This window comes from Dipodomys spectabilis, unplaced genomic scaffold (genome assembly GCF_019054845.1).
Source record: "Dipodomys spectabilis isolate Male_0828 unplaced genomic scaffold, ASM1905484v1 ptg000597l, whole genome shotgun sequence".
NCBI classification, from domain to species: Eukaryota; Metazoa; Chordata; class Mammalia; order Rodentia; family Heteromyidae; genus Dipodomys; species Dipodomys spectabilis.
The window spans coordinates 198,395-213,832 of NW_024871274.1; the positions used below are offsets into that span (position 1 = coordinate 198,395).

At 43.1% G+C, this 15,438-nt stretch overlaps 1 protein-coding gene across 2 annotated transcripts in view; it reads left to right on the forward strand.

Annotated features, from left to right (window-relative positions):
- Window positions 1-1,295: 1,295 nt before the first annotated feature.
- Window positions 1,296-15,438, forward strand: part of Agtpbp1 (ATP/GTP binding carboxypeptidase 1) — a 176,252-nt gene continuing 162,109 nt past the window's right edge. For both annotated transcript variants that reach the window (XM_042671080.1, XM_042671081.1), the window contains exon 1: window positions 1,296-1,491. The gene's annotated coding sequence lies outside the window, so the exon portion shown is untranslated. The remainder of the gene's footprint in view (window positions 1,492-15,438) is intronic.

The following is a 15,438-nucleotide window of genomic DNA, read 5'->3' on the forward strand; positions in this document are numbered from 1 at the left end:
TAGCTTGCAACTGGGATCTTCAAATCTCAGCCTCCAGAGTAGCTAGGATCAACAGGGATGAGCCAGTGGGGGCTGGCTGTTGGCCTGTTTTTTGACTCACCTTCACACTTGCTTAGTTCTGTTAAAACAAGAATCGTAAACAAAAACTTCACAGCTCTCAATTTATTTCCTTCTCTACCTGTAATAATTTTACATTCTTCCCCATTTTCCCTACAGAGCAACGGATGAAGTTACATGATGTCGGTATTAACGTTATATTTCAGCGTGCTAAGTCCAGTCAAGACACAAGTAGTTCAGTTGTTCCACTGACACAGTTTGGTTCAGGTAAAACACTGTCTTTGCCTTTAGTGTAGACACAAAACAAAACACAACACAACACAACAAAGAAAAAGGGTTTGAAAAGCAACACAAAATAAACAAAACAATCCCCTCTCCTCCCAACTAATTCAGCATGACACTTTTGTTCCCTGTAGCATAGAGGGGCAATTACATGTTTTCAATTACATGTTATCTTTTTTTTTTTTTTTGCCTGTTATGGGGCCCGAGCTCTGGGCTTGGGCGCTGTCCCTCAGCTCTTCAGCTCAAGGCTAGAGCTCTACCACTTGAGCCACAGCGCCACTCCTGGCTTTTTCTGCTTATGTGGTACTGAGAAATCGAACCCAGGGCCTCAAGCATGCAAGGCAAGCGCTCTACCACTGAGCCACCTTCCCAGCCCGCAATTACATGTTTTCAATTACATTCTTTCTTTTTGTTGTTTTATGGGGGGGGGGGGGGTGTGTTAGCTGCACTGTCTCTTCTAGCCTAGATCTATGGATCTCTTAGGAGTCAGGAAGCTGCGTCTCAAGGTCTGATGCTACCTGGGTGTCAAAGTGGGAGAGTGACGAGAGCCTGCCCGGTGCGACTGAAAATTGCCCCCCAACGTGGGTGATTAATGATGGTGGGCCCCGACTTATCGATGGGAAAAAAGGGGGAAAAGTGAAGAACCTGGCCAGAGGACTGGTTCGGTGGGCGGCGGCCGCGCCCGGTGCGCAGCCGCGGGGTCCGAGGATAAGGCGACCCAAGAGCCGGCAGCGAGGTGCGCATTCCGCTTCTTCACGCCGCGAACCCCCGCCCCGCGCACGCGCCTCGCGAGCCTCCTTTCCGGCCTAGCCCTTCCCGCGAACGCAACCCCGGTCCATGCGGGGCCACGCCCCGCCTCGCGCACGCTCTGTGGGACCCGCGCGCTGGAGCCCGCCAGCCAGGGCGTGCGGTGGGCGGGGCGCCGCGCTGACGTTGCCTGGGATGCGGGCCGGTTCCGCCGCCGCCTCCGCCTCCGCCGCCTGCGCCGCTCCTGCCCACCGGGGTTTGTATGAAAACACCCGGCGGCGGGCGGCGAGAGCTCCGCGGCGCGCCCGGAGAGCAGCCGTCGGCGGGTGCTGCGGGCACGGAGTTGGTTGCCTGGTCTCTCCTGGTGGCCCAGCGCAGTCCCCGCTAGCGCCCTGTCTGCAGCCGGTGAGCGTCCCTCGGCGGTCGGCGCCTCTGTCCGCAGCCCCTCGGCTGTCCGGCCGCAGACGCGGGCGGCGGTGGGCTGTGGGGGAGAGCGATCCCCGGGCCCCGCAGCCCCTCACCGGACGGGCCGTGTGACGCGCTTGTGGCGGGGTGGGAGGCGGGCTGTGTCTGGGAGGAACACTGTCCCGGCCCGGGCCTCTGGTCCCTCTTAACCCCCTCCGCGTCCCCTCGCCCCCCCTGCGGCCGGCTCCGGCCGTCCGCGCCCGTTCGCGCCGGTCCGCTCCCCGGTTTCCGGCCGAGGCGGTGTTCTGGCCCGAGCGCGTGTCTCCGCATCGCCCCGCGCACCTCGCCGAGGGGCGGTGTCGAGCGCCGCCCTTCCCGTCCCCCACCCGGGTGCGCGGTGAGCCCTGCCTGGCGGACCAGTGCCTGCCTGGCGGGCGTGGTTGGTGTGGTCGGCGGCCGTCCTGTTGCGGCGTGGTTTGCACACAAGTGTGTTTTCTGTTTACAACTGAGCCCTATGGCTTGGCTTGGAACCCGAGTGAGGTCCCTGTAGGGTGACAGTGTGGGGGGTGCGGGTTCTCAGGTGCTAGTGTCCAGGGCTTGGGGGCCCCCTGCGCAAAGCTTGCTATGCCGGGGACTGGGGGCTGGTGGGGCAGGGTGGGGGGCTTTTCTTCTATGTGAGCTCTAGACCTCTTAGCGACTGGAGGGTTTTGGGTGGGTGCGGTTGCTTTTCTGGCCATCGTTACAGAATGGAATTTTTTTTATAGCAATATTTTATTGTGCTTAAGTGATTACATACATTTCACAGACTTCACAGTATTGTGAGGTAGTGATACATAAAATCATAAACAATGGATTTTTTTTGAAAAATATCACAGTGTTACTGATGTAAATGTTGATATTTTCATAATTTCAAGCGCATTTTCCCTTTTTATTCTGACTAAATAGCTTGCTCAAGCCTCTGAAGGTAATCCGGAAATCTTTAGCAGGAGAGTATTTGTCCTTTTTTTCTTCTTTTTATTCCGTTTACAGTTGTACAGGTATTGCATTCTAATAATCAACGACAGATCGTACTTAGGACTTTGGGCAGCTTAATGATTCTTGTCACATAAATCTGAATATTGTTTTGTGTATAATATTTCATAAATCTCGATTTATAAATGGAGATAGCCTTTGAATTGCTAACCTCTGAATTCTTAACTCCGTCCTTCCTTCCTTCCTTCCTTCCTTCCTTCCTTCCTTCCTTCCTTCCTTCCTTCCTTCCTTCCTTCCTTCCTTCCTTTCTTCGCGCTCCCCCCTCCCCCGTTTTTCTTTCTTATAGCCAGAAAGTTATTTTTACAATCATGTTGTGGAATGTTTTCAGCTTAGTAGACCAAAAAAGAAATAATTTATTTAAAGCACTTTAAATGGCATGTACTTTACAACATGTGCCAAGTGTTAAAACCAATGCAAGCTCTGGAAGATCTGCAAGTGTTTCCATGCAGGATTGTAGTGGGATAATTAGTGCTGCCTTATTGATCCCTCATGTCTCATCCTAAAGGTAGAAAATTCTAAAGACCTTTGCGGTTCACCATTACATTATTTTGAATCAGACTCTGGTGAAGTTACAGGTACATTGTTAGTGACCTCAAAACTCTGCCTTGGATTCATTCATCCCACATCAGAACTGCAGTGTGAGTTGAACTCGAAAACAGAGGAATAGACAGTTACCTTTGTGTTTGATCAGCGTTGGAAAACAATGAAATCATTATTATTTTTTTGTGGGTCGAGGGGCTTGAACTCTGGGCCTGGGTGCTGTTCCTAAGCTCTTCAGCTCAAGGCTAGTGCTCTATCACTTGAGCCACTGCACCTCTTCCGGCTTATGTGGTGCTGAGGAATCGAACCCAGGGCCTCATGCATGCAAGGCAAGCAGTCTACCACTGAACCATCTTCCCATCCCTTGATATGTATTTATAAAGCTTTCCTATTAGGCTTGAATTGAGGCAATCTCTTTAGAATAAAGTCTGGCTAGACTAGTGTGTTATAATGATTTATCTTTATTAGTAAAAATAAAAGAATGTCCAAGCTTTATAAAAATCTTAAATTTGAATTCTACAGTTTAGATTTTGTTTTTAATCTTTTTTTTTTTCTTCCCTGGTCCTGGGGCTTGAACTCTGGGCGCTGCCCCTGAGCTGCTTTTGCTCAGGCTAGCACTCTTATCACTTGAGCCACAGTGCTACTTCTGTCTTTTTTTTTTGGAGATAAGAGTCTCACAGACTTTCTTTTTTTTTTTCTTTTTGTCGGTCTTGGGGCCTGAATTCAGCCTGGGTGCTGTCCTTCAGCTCTTCAGCACAAAGCTAGCGCTCTAGCACTTGAGCCACAGTGCCACTTTTGGCGTTTTCTGCTGATGCAGTGCTAAGGAATCGAACCCAGGACCTCATGCATGCAAGGCAAACACTACCACTGAGCTACCTTCCCAGCCTCTCACAGACTTTTTTACCTGGGCTGACTTGTAATTGGAGCCTCCAGAAATAGCTAGGATTATAGGTTTGAGCCACTGACGCCTGGCTTTGGATTTTGTTTTTAAACTTTCTCCACAATATTCATTTTGAAAATATATTGTTCTTGCCTGAAGTGTCTCAGTACCTGGAAGTTGAGTTGAGATAAATAATGAGTAAATGTGCAGAGAGTCCTTTGGAAGTTGAGAACTTCTGTCAGGCAATGTGTATCAGTGCAAACAATAAAATTGTCTAGTGTGAGCTTACACCTGTAATCCTAGCTACTCAGGAGGCTGGGATCTGAGGATTGGGATTGAAAGGCATCCTGGGAAGGAAAGGCGGTGAGACTTTTATTGGCAATAAAAACCACTTGAAAACAGGAAGTGGTGCTGTAGCTCAAGTGGTAGAGCACTATCCTTGAGCTGAAGAACTGAGGGATAGTGCACAGGCCCAGAGGTCAAGCCCCATGACTGACCAAAAAAAAAAAGTAAAATTGTCCACGGTGGGCACTGAATTTTTTGTGTGCTGGTGTTGGGGCCTATACTCATGGTGGGCACTAAACTTTAAACTTCATGTATTAATGGTACTGCAGTGTACTGCAGTGTAATGGCTAAGGAGTTGGGGCATGAGCCAGATTGACTCTGGGGAAGACACTTAATCTCTTTGTGCCTTGATTTTCTAGACTTTAAAACTGGGGATAATGTGTTAACCCTTAAGGTGAACTCAAATTTGTGTTAATTCATAGAAAAATTGTTTACACCTCAGTGCCTAAGATGTAATAAGTGCTCAGTAAGTATCATTACCACTACATATTTTCTTTAGTCTTCCAGAGGCCTATTAGGCTGAAAAAAATTAGGCAGACCTGTGTTAGTACAGACTTAATTTTGCCATGACACATTTTCTTCTTTGAGGCTGAGAGATTAGTTTCACTGTCCTGCCTTGGATGCATATAAATCAGTTTTAAATAGAACAGCTAGCTCCTGAGCTGGGTGCTCTGGGATGTTGCTAGCTGCTGATGTTGCTTGCCTGTCCCTCTGACAGAACCTTGGATTGTCTTCTTCCTAGTAGTGGTGGCTGCTAATTTTCACTATTTTTGAGTTTGCTATTGGGTATTACCTTTTGTCCTATGCTGCTACCAAAATTATTATCTATATTAATGGGATATATGTTTATCTGATAAGAATATCATATGGTGCTTTCAATATATGCAAATTGTTTTTTGTTTTTTTTGGGGGGGTCTGGTCGCGGGGCCTGAACTCTAGGCCTGGGCTCTGTCCCTCAGCTCTTCAGCTCAAGGCTAGCATTCTACCACTTGAGCCACAGCGCCACTTCCGGTTTTTTTCTTATGTGATGCTGAGGAATCGAACCCAGGGCCTCCAGCAAGCAAGGCAAGTGCTCTACCACTGAGCCACCTTCCCAGCCCCGCAAATTGTTTTTTTTTTTTTTGGGTCCGGTTGTGGGGCTTGAACTCTGGGCCTAGGCGCTGTCCCTCAGCTCTTCAGCTCAAGGCTAGCGCTCTACCACTTGAGTCACAGCGCCACTTCCGGCTTTTTTCTTTTTGCTTATGTGGTGCTGAGGAATCGAACCCAGGGCCTCATGCATGCAAAGCAAGCGCTCTACCACTGAGCCACCTTCCCAGCCCTCATTTGCATTTTCTATATCCCTTATATACATAGGTCAAAGATTATTTAATGTGACATTGTTTTCAGTACATTGAAGGTCAGTTACCTGTGAATTCTACACTTGTGATGTCATACTGGTCAAAGTTTTAGATTTTAGTATTTTGGAATAAGATTTTTAGATCAGTGATAGCTGCATGAGTACTCCATATGATTTTGTGTTTGTTTTTGTTTTCTTCAAAATCTTGGAATTTGAACTGAGGACTGCACTTGCTAAGACAGGCACTCTGTCACTTAAGATATGCCTCTGGCCCCCATTCTAATATTTCGTATTTCAGCATCTGTCACTCTCAAAAAGTTATTGAGGAGGGAAGCTTAGATTGGAAGGATTCAAGGCAGAACAGAGACCTCCATCCCAAACAATAAAAAGCTGGGTGTGATGCTGGCTGCTGATTGCTCACACCTATAATCCTAGCAACTCAGAAAGCTGAGATCTGAAGGATCTCATTTCGAAGTCCCTGAGACTCTTCATCTACAATTAACTACCAAAAAGCTGGAAGTGAAACTGTGACTCAAGTGTAGAGACCCCTGAGTAAAAAAAAGATCAGGAACAGTGCTCAGGCTTAGAGTTCAAGCTCCAGGACCAGTACAGACAAAAACAAAAATAAATATAGGATAATCTTATCTGATGAGCTAAAAAGCTCAAAAACCATGTACAAATGACCATATAAGAAAATGCTAGGGCTGGGAAGGTGGCTCAGTGGTAGAGTGCTTGCCTTGTGTGCATGAGGACCTGGGTTTGATTCCTCAGCACCACATAAGCAAAAAGAAAAAAGCTGGAAGTGGCGCTGTGGCTCAAGTGGTAGAGTGCTAGCCTTGAGCTGAAATGCTGAGGGACAGTGCCCAGGCCCAGAGTTTAGTCCCTACGACTGGACCCAAAAAAAACAATGCTAAGGAAATGAACCCCAATATGGGCAAGAGGTCTGTCTTTATTGTCATTGTTTATCTTTTGTTGTTTCCTCTGTATGTTTTTTTTTTTTTTTTTGGGTCCGGTCATGGGGCCTGAACTCTGGGCCTGGCGCTGTCCCTCAGCTCTTCAGCTCAAGGCTAGCACTCTACCACTTGAGCCACACTGCCACTTCCGGCTTTTTTCTTTTTGCTTATGTGGTGCTGAGGATTTGAACCCAGGGCCTCAGGCATGCAAGGCAAGGGCTCTATCACTGAGCCACCTTCCCAACCCCCTCCTTTGTATGTTCTTTCCCCTATGGCATATCCCCTGTTAATTGTACTCAATTTTGTTACCCTGCATCTTGTATACACAGATGTCTAATCTACAGAGGGGAAGGGGAATAACAAAATGCTGAAACAAGGACACAGGATGACCCATTGCAAACAAAGATAGCCACAAGACAGTATATTGGAAACAAACTTTACAACTTCCAGGGGCTAGGGGGTGGGGGTAGGACTGTGGGGGGTGGGGATGGAAGGGATAATGGGACAATAACAAGGAAGGGAAGGGGTAACACTGATGGACAAGTAACATATAACTAACCCCTGTGTACAACACCTTAACAATAAAATTAAAAACAAAAAAAAATAAAGCTAGGTGTGGATGTAAGCACCTGTCTTTCTAGCTATTGTACTTGGAAAATGCATAATGAGAGGATTGTGCTCCAGCCTGGCTTTGTGAAAACACAAGATCCTGTTTGAACACTAGTAAAAGCAAAGAGTGCTGGATGTATGATTTAAGCAATAGAGTGCCTGTCTGAAAGCCTTGAGTTGAAAACAAACCCTACCTTCTCCCCTTAGATTATTGAAGAAGTTCCTCAAATTTTTTGTGAATTATATTTACTATATTATAAATGAAAAGTTGATTTTCTGTTCCTCTTAAAATGGTTATTATTAAAACTATGGTATGCTAATGTAAATAATGTTTTTAATGAGAAACAACTTTTATCAAGCAAGAAGTAACAATGAAAAGCAATAGTTTTATGTTTAGTCAGTTTTTTTTCTTTTTGTTTCTCTCCCCCACTACCTGTGATTTTTTTTTTTTTTTGGTGTTGTTGCTCTGGATGGGATTCACATACTAGATAACATGAGCTACACCTCCAACTCTCATTTTTGTAAATTTTTGTACAAATGGTGATTATTTTAACCATTTTATTCATTTTTTGCTTCTGCTTTCTGTCTAATGCAGTATGTTGAAATTTGTATATGTAAAGAAAATCCAGCTGCATGAAGATAATGGTTGGAAAAGGGAAGATCTTATTAATAGCCCTTTCAGAGAATTGCATGTTCTTGTTAGATATTTCATGATCCCCCCCCCCATGGTTTTATATTCAAATGGGTGGGTCTAAAATTTGAATAGATCTTATATTGAATTTGTAATATCATTCCTTGGTCATTTTTAAATATTTGTTCAGTGAATATCCATGACTGAATTTGTAACATAATTCTGTGGGTCATTTGAAAATATTAGTTCAGTTATGAACATTTTCCAAATGTTGACATATTTCATTATATAGTACTCAAGAAAGTAAGTTTGTTTCTGTTACTGCCCATCCCATTACAGATTACTGAGAAGCTTGCCAGGTTTAGACATGATAGTGGATATGAATTTTCTCAAGTTCTGATGTTTGTTTAAAAACTCATGTTTTGCTAGGAATTGGTGGTTCATGCCTGTAATCCTAGGTGTTGAGGAGGTTGGGATCTGAAGATTGCTGGTCAAAGCCAGCCCAGGCAGTAATGTCCATGAGACTCATCTGCAATTGGGAGACTCTTCAGAAAAAGCTGGAAGTGTCGCTGTGGCTCAAGTGGTAGAGAGCTAGTCTTAAGCCAGATGGAGCTCAGGGACATCATCCAGGCCCTGAATTCAAGCTCTAGGACTGTTGTGTGTGTATGTGTGCATGGTGTGTGTGTGTGCATGTGCACACGCACACACACAACATGCACACACACACAGTACTTAGCTTTTGTTATTGGCAACAAAAATGACTTCCAGTTGTTTCCTTGAAGCAACAGGCAGATTTCCTTTGTTCCTTTGTGAGAAAAACTACTAGAATACTCAAATTTCAACAAGCAGAGTATTTTAGACATTCTTTCATAATAGTGATTGTTAAAGAAAAAGAAGAGGCTAATTCAAATTCTGAATTCAGTTAGGGAAGTATTTTTCCTTTGGGCACCCATCACCTATTAGAATTTAGTGTAAGGCTGAAATGTTTCATGCATATGTTTCATCTTGTCATGTAGAATATTAAAAGGATGTAACTTCGATGGTTGAGACAATATATTATTTAAAGACATACTGAAGTGAAAGCTTCTATTTTTTTCTTTATAAATGATTATGTTTGAGGGTGAAAAATACAGTTTGAGATATATTACAAACTATTGAGAGGATCATGGTTCCTGGTCAGTCTGGCAAAAAGTTATTAATACTCCATCTTAACAAACAAGCTGAGGTAGTGGTACAGGGCTGTATTCCCAGCTACCTGGAAGGCATAGGTGGGAGGTACTCAATAAGCATAGGTTCTGGGCAGAAAAAGGGAGATCCTCTCTGAAAAATAACAGCAAAAGGCTCTATGGAGGTTTTCCAAATGTAATGCTTTTCTAAATGTAAGCTGTTAGGTTATACTGCCTCCGCCTCCCCCAATCCCAACAATCCCCCCATCCAATATCACTGTACCTTGTTTTAAGATACCAGTAATTTAAATTTTAAATTTAATATTACAAAATAGTTTTGATTTGTGCTTCCCTTCTCTCCCCCCCCCCCCGTCCCCCCCGTCCCCCCAAGAGTGTCCAGATGTCCAGATTGCTGAAGTCAATGGATCACACTTGGAGAACTACTGGATTGGAGAACTACTGGGTTTAAGTCATAAAGAGAATTCTACAAAACTTTGATTAAGAAGGGTAGTCTCCGGTCTGTTATTTGTTTTTGTTCTTGTGTTTATTTTTATGATAGTACTAAGGTTGGAACTCTGGTCTTTGGGCTCTGGTTTAGCCTTTTCCCTCAAGGCTGGTATTCTGCCATTTGATCCACACCTTTGCTTCTGTCATTTGATGGTTCAAATGAGTCTCAGATTAGTCTGCCTGGATTGGCTTCCAGCGGTGATCTCAGATTCTTCAGATCCTGAATAGCTAGGATTTACAGATGTGAGCCACTAACACCTAGCTTCTGATCTATTTTTAACTAAGACTTTAGAATCATAATAAAGGCCTTATTAAAAAAATTAAGCACCACAAAACTTATTCATAGAAAGTTGAGGGATTTCTTAATGATTATAGTCAGTTGCTGATGCCGAAGTACCACAATCTTTTTTTACAATCTAATTTCATTTACAATATAAAATGATAACATAAAAATAAAGATCAGATTTGGTACTCCATTTCTATTTGCAGTCAAGTCTAGCTTTTTGAGAGTTTGAGTCTAAATAGTGAAGCACAGTGTGGCAAGCTTAATATCCAGCTTATAAACTAGAAAAGAACAACTTGGTTTACCTTCATAATCTCTGTTGATTTCTTACTTCATGCTAAGGATGAACCATGCTACAGTTATGGGGAAAGTGATTTAAGGTTATGAAACATACATGGCTGTGGGTTTTGTTGTGAATAAAAGCTATAATACCAATAAAAGATATTGCATTAAATCAACTAATGCTGTTCTAAAGGCAAAATGAGCCAAATAAGAGTGAGTACCATTGCTTGGGGACATGCTTTCCAGTTGTTCTGTTTTTTTTTTTTTTTTTTTTTTTGGCTGTGGGGCTTGAACTAAGGGCCTGAGCCCTGTCCCTGAGTTCTTCAGCTCAAGGCTACTGCACTACCACTTTGAGCCACTGGTTTTCTGGTGATTAGTTGGAGATAAGAGTCTCATTGACTTTGCAGCCCGGTCAGGCTTTGAACCTCAATCCTCAGATCTCAGCCTCCTGAGTAGCTAGGATTACAGGCTTGAGCCACCAGCATCCGGCTCCAATTGTTCTAAAGGACATGTTATACTATGGAAGAAGTTATGTAAACTTTCATACTTCACAGAATAATTGAAATCAATCCATTACGTTTTACATTAGTGGAAGCACTGGTAGGCTTCAAATACTGTATATAGTAATAATACTAGCTTAATGTTGAAGGCTAGCTAGAAGGCTGAAAAACTTTGTGATAAATTCCAAGCAGTTAATCTGTTAGTCTCAGGAATGTTTGGTCTGATACAGAAGTTAAGGTAATTGGCTATAGAGAGCTTAAGATAGCCCAAGATAATTGAGGCTCTTGATATACTGTCTCTCTACTATCATTGTGTCCTAGTCAGTCTAGAGTAGCTCCAACTTTATCAGATCAGAATCTTTAATACAGATAACATCTTCCAAAGATCTCACATTTACAGTAGAATACTGTTAGAATAATCTGGAGACTTCCTGCATATAGTACAGTTTAGAGACTAAATAGACTAAATAGAATATTATTACTTTTTGAGACACGGTGTCACTGTGTAGCTAAGGCTGGCTTCCCACTTCAGATTCTCAGCAATAGCTGGGACTTCAGGTATGTACTACCTGGTCAGATATTTTGTCAGCAATATTTAAAATTTATTAATGTATAATAGACACACTTTCTAGGTTTTCTTTTCCATTGGTGAGAACTACTTTTGTTTTAAATTCATCGGATTTTAATGTTTATTTACATATTGATGTTTTTCCCAGTTTTAAACATAAGGTTCATATTTTGATTTAATAATTATTAATATTATAAACTATGAATAAGATGTACCCTTTCAATTTTTTTTTTTTTGGGGTCCGGTCGTGGGACCTGAACTCTCGGCCTGGGCGCTGTCCCTCAGCTCTTCAGCTCAAGGCTAGCGCTCTACCACTTGAGCCACAGCGCCACTTCCGGCTTTTTTCTTTTTGTTTATGTAGTGCTGAGGAATCGAACCCAGGGCCTCATGCATGCAAGGCAAGTGCTCTACCACTGAGCCACCTTCCCAGCCCCACCCTTTCAATTTTTTGAAGTATTGGAGTTTGAACTTAGGGCTTTGCAATTTCTATACCTGTGTTCTTCCATTTGAGGCATAATCTCCAATCCTTTTTTGCTTTAGTTGTTTTTCAGATAGAATCTTCCATTTTTTGTTTGGTGCCTCAATATTTAGATCCTCCTACCTAAGCCTTCTAGAATCTGGGATCACCAGATCACCACCACACCAAGCTGGTTTGTTGAGATGGTGTTTCATTCCTTTGCATCGAATGCTATCATCTAGATCTCCACATCTTGGAAGCTGGGATTATAGGTGTGAGCTGGCATGCACACCCATTTTAACCTCTTTAATTCATGTAATTAGTTCAGTGGTGTCATATATATCCATATTATTATGGCGTTATTACTACCATTCATCTCCAGATTTTGTTTCTTTTCCCTAAACCAAAACTTCTCTATCTCTTAACACTGACCCTCTCCCCCTACCTCATCTAACCCCTAGCGAGAGTCATTGTTCTTTCCATCTCAATGAGTTTGACTACTTTAAGTATATTATATGAGTGCAATCATGTGTGCTTAGTCTTTGTGTGACTGAGTTGTTTCATTTAGCATAATTTCTTCCATGTTTAACACAGTCATTATGTTGCATTATGTTGCATTTTGTTTAGCCATTCATCTGTCAATGTACACTTGGACCAGTTCTGCTATTTGCTATGAATGTAGATGTACAATTAACACTTCTAGACCTTGTTTTCAGTTATTTTGGTATATATTCAGAAGTGAAATTTCTGGGTCATGTGGGTGATGATATTTTTAAATTTTTGGAGGAACTTCTGTACTGTTTTCTAAAGCACCTATACACACACACACACACACACACACACATATATATATATATATATATACACATATATATATGTATACCACATATACATATATTCCTGCCAACAGCAGTTTTTTTTTTTTTTTTTTTTCGGTCGTGGGGCTTGAACTCTGGGCTTGGGCGCTGTCCCTGTGCTCTTCAGCTCAAGGCGAGCGCTCTACTGCTTGAGCCACAGCGCCACTTCCGGTTTCCTAGTGGTTTATTGGAGATAAGAGTTTCACAGACTTTCTTGCCGGGGTGGCTTTGAACTGGGATCCTCAGATCTCAGCCTTCTGAGTAGCTAGGATTACAGGCATTAGCCATCAGCGCTCAGCGAGATTTTTTTTTTTTTTTGGGTCCGGTCATGGGGCCTGAACTCTGGGCCTGGGTGCTGTCCCTCAGCTCTTCAGCTCAAGGCTAGCGCTCTACCACTTGAGCCACCTTCCCAGCCCAATTTTTTTTTTTTTTAATCAGTGATCATTAGGAATATTAGTCTATGGTTTTCTTAAGGTCTTTCTTTGGCTGACAAATGATACTGCTTTTGTTTCCTAGCTTCCCTGATAGAACCATCTTCAACTGCATGCTTTCCCTAGTTGCCCACACTTCACAAGAATAATTCTAGTGTTTAACAGTGAAAGTGATCATTGTTCATTAGAATAATGTTTTACAGAAGTTATTTAACAGTAGAAACTGCCTAATGACATTTTTCAGGGAGGTACATTTGTAATATTAGCTACTCAGCAAACTGAGATGGTTTCATGAGACTCTTAACTCCAATGAACAAGGGAAAGACAGGAAGTAGAGATGTGACTTAAGTGATAGAGCTTCATCCCTGAGTAAAAAAGCAAAGTTAGAGCCTGAGTTCAGGCCCCAGTACTACCATTAAAAAAAAAAAAGTTAAGCACGTACTACTTGAAATATTAAATATGATTTTTTTTTTGGTTGGTGTGGGGACTGAGCTCTGGGATTGGGCACAACCTCAGCTCTTCAGTTCAAGGCTAGCGCTCTGCTATTTGAGCCACAGTGCCACTTCGGCTTTTTTTACTGATGTGGTGCTGAGGAATCGAACCCAGGGCCTCAAGCATGCAAGGCACTCTACCACTGAGCCACTTTCCCAGCCCCTAAACAGGATTATCATGTGAATTCGTCAGTATTTATGTTTGGATTCTTATATTTCTACTATTTTTTCCCCTTAATATCTTTTTTTTTAGGGGGTCTGGTCGTGGGGCCTGAACTCCGGGCCTGGGCGCTGTCCCTCAGCTCTTCAGCTCAAGGCTAGTGCTCTACCACTTGAGCCACAGCGCCACTTCCGGCTTTTTCTTTTTGCTTATGTGGTGCTGAGGAATCAAACCCAGGGCCTCAGGCATGCAAGGCAAGCGCTCTACCACTGAGCCACCTTCCCAGCCCCCCTTAATATCTTGAGGAAATAAAAGTGCTGATTATGGTTGCTTTTGTAAGTCATTTGTGGAGATAAGATGGTAAGGGTCTGAGGTAGATTAGGTTGTAAGATTGATGTATGTAGTATAATGGCACTTGTATTGAACATTTGAAAGTTTAGAGAAAGAAAATAATTTTTCCTTTAAGAGTTGATTTGAATGTGTAACCACTTAGGAATAGCAGTTTTCAAAGCTTTTATTCCATTTGGGCTGCTATAGTAAAACTTAGTAAACTGGGTAGCTTATAAACAACAGAAATTTTTGCTCATAGTTCTAGAGATGGGCAAGTCTAATATGAAGGCACTAATAGCTTCTGTATTTTGTTAGGGCCAGTTTCCTGCTTCATAGATGGAAGGGGCAAGCTAGCTCTCAGGAGTTTCTTCTAAAAGGATACTAATTACTATATACCTGAGGATGCCACCCTCATGACCTAATTAGGTCTCCCAAAGACTCTTCTCTTAACACTTTAGTGATTAAGATTTCATCACATGAGTTTAGAAGGGACATTGCCATTCAGTCCATGGTATAAGTATTCATTTATTTTTATATCATGTGTTAGATGTCAGTGAGTGTTATGGAGGAAGGCACAGTAGGTAAGTTATGATGGGTATAGTAGGATCCAGGTGTGGCTCATAGTATGAAAGGGGATGCTTGTGATGGGCTGTATTGGAAAGATGATAATTGAGCAAAGAAAGATAGAAGTAGTCATTGCGATGTTTGGCAGATGAGTAGTAGTTCAGGCCAAAGAAACAGCTTGAACAGACACCAAGGTGAGAGAGTGAACCCTCGCATATTGGAGGAAAGCCAGGAAGCTCAGCAAGCATGTCTATAGAGTCAGCCAGTGGAGTTGTAAGTAGGGGCTAAGGTAAGCGAGGTGATGATTAGAGGTAGGTGTTCCTTTAGACCATTGAAATGGACAGCACTGTAGGGCGGGCAGTAAGGTGAGTGGTGACAAGATTTTCACCATGGTTACTTTTTCTCCTTCTTCTGAGGGTTTAAAAGACTCAGCACTGGTGGCTCATGCCTGTAATCCTAGCTACTCAGGAGGCTGAGATCTGAGGATCACGGTTCAAAGCCAGGAAAGTCCATGAAACTCTTATCTCCAATAAACCACCAGAAAACTGGAAGTGGCGCTGTGGCTCAAGTGGTAGAGCACTCGCCTTGAGCTGAAGAGCTGAGGGACAGTGCCCAAGCCCAGAGTTCAAGACCCATGACTGACCAAAAAAAAAAAAAAGACTTAGGTAGGCCAAGTGCCAGTGGTTTATGCCTATGCTACTCAGGAGGCTGAGATCTCAAGCCAGTCCAGGAAGGAAAGTCCATGAGACTCATCTCCAATAAACTACCATAAATGCCACAAGTGGAGCTGTGGTTCAAGTGGTAGAGTGCTATCCTTGAGCAAAAGAAGCTCAGGGGCAGCACCCAGTCCTTGAGTTCAAGCTACAATATACACACACACTTGAGCAAAAGCAGCTCAGGGGGTAGCACCCAGTCCTTGAGTTCAAGCTACAACACACACACACACACACACACACACACACACACACACACACACACACACACACACACACACACACACACACACACACACACACACACACACA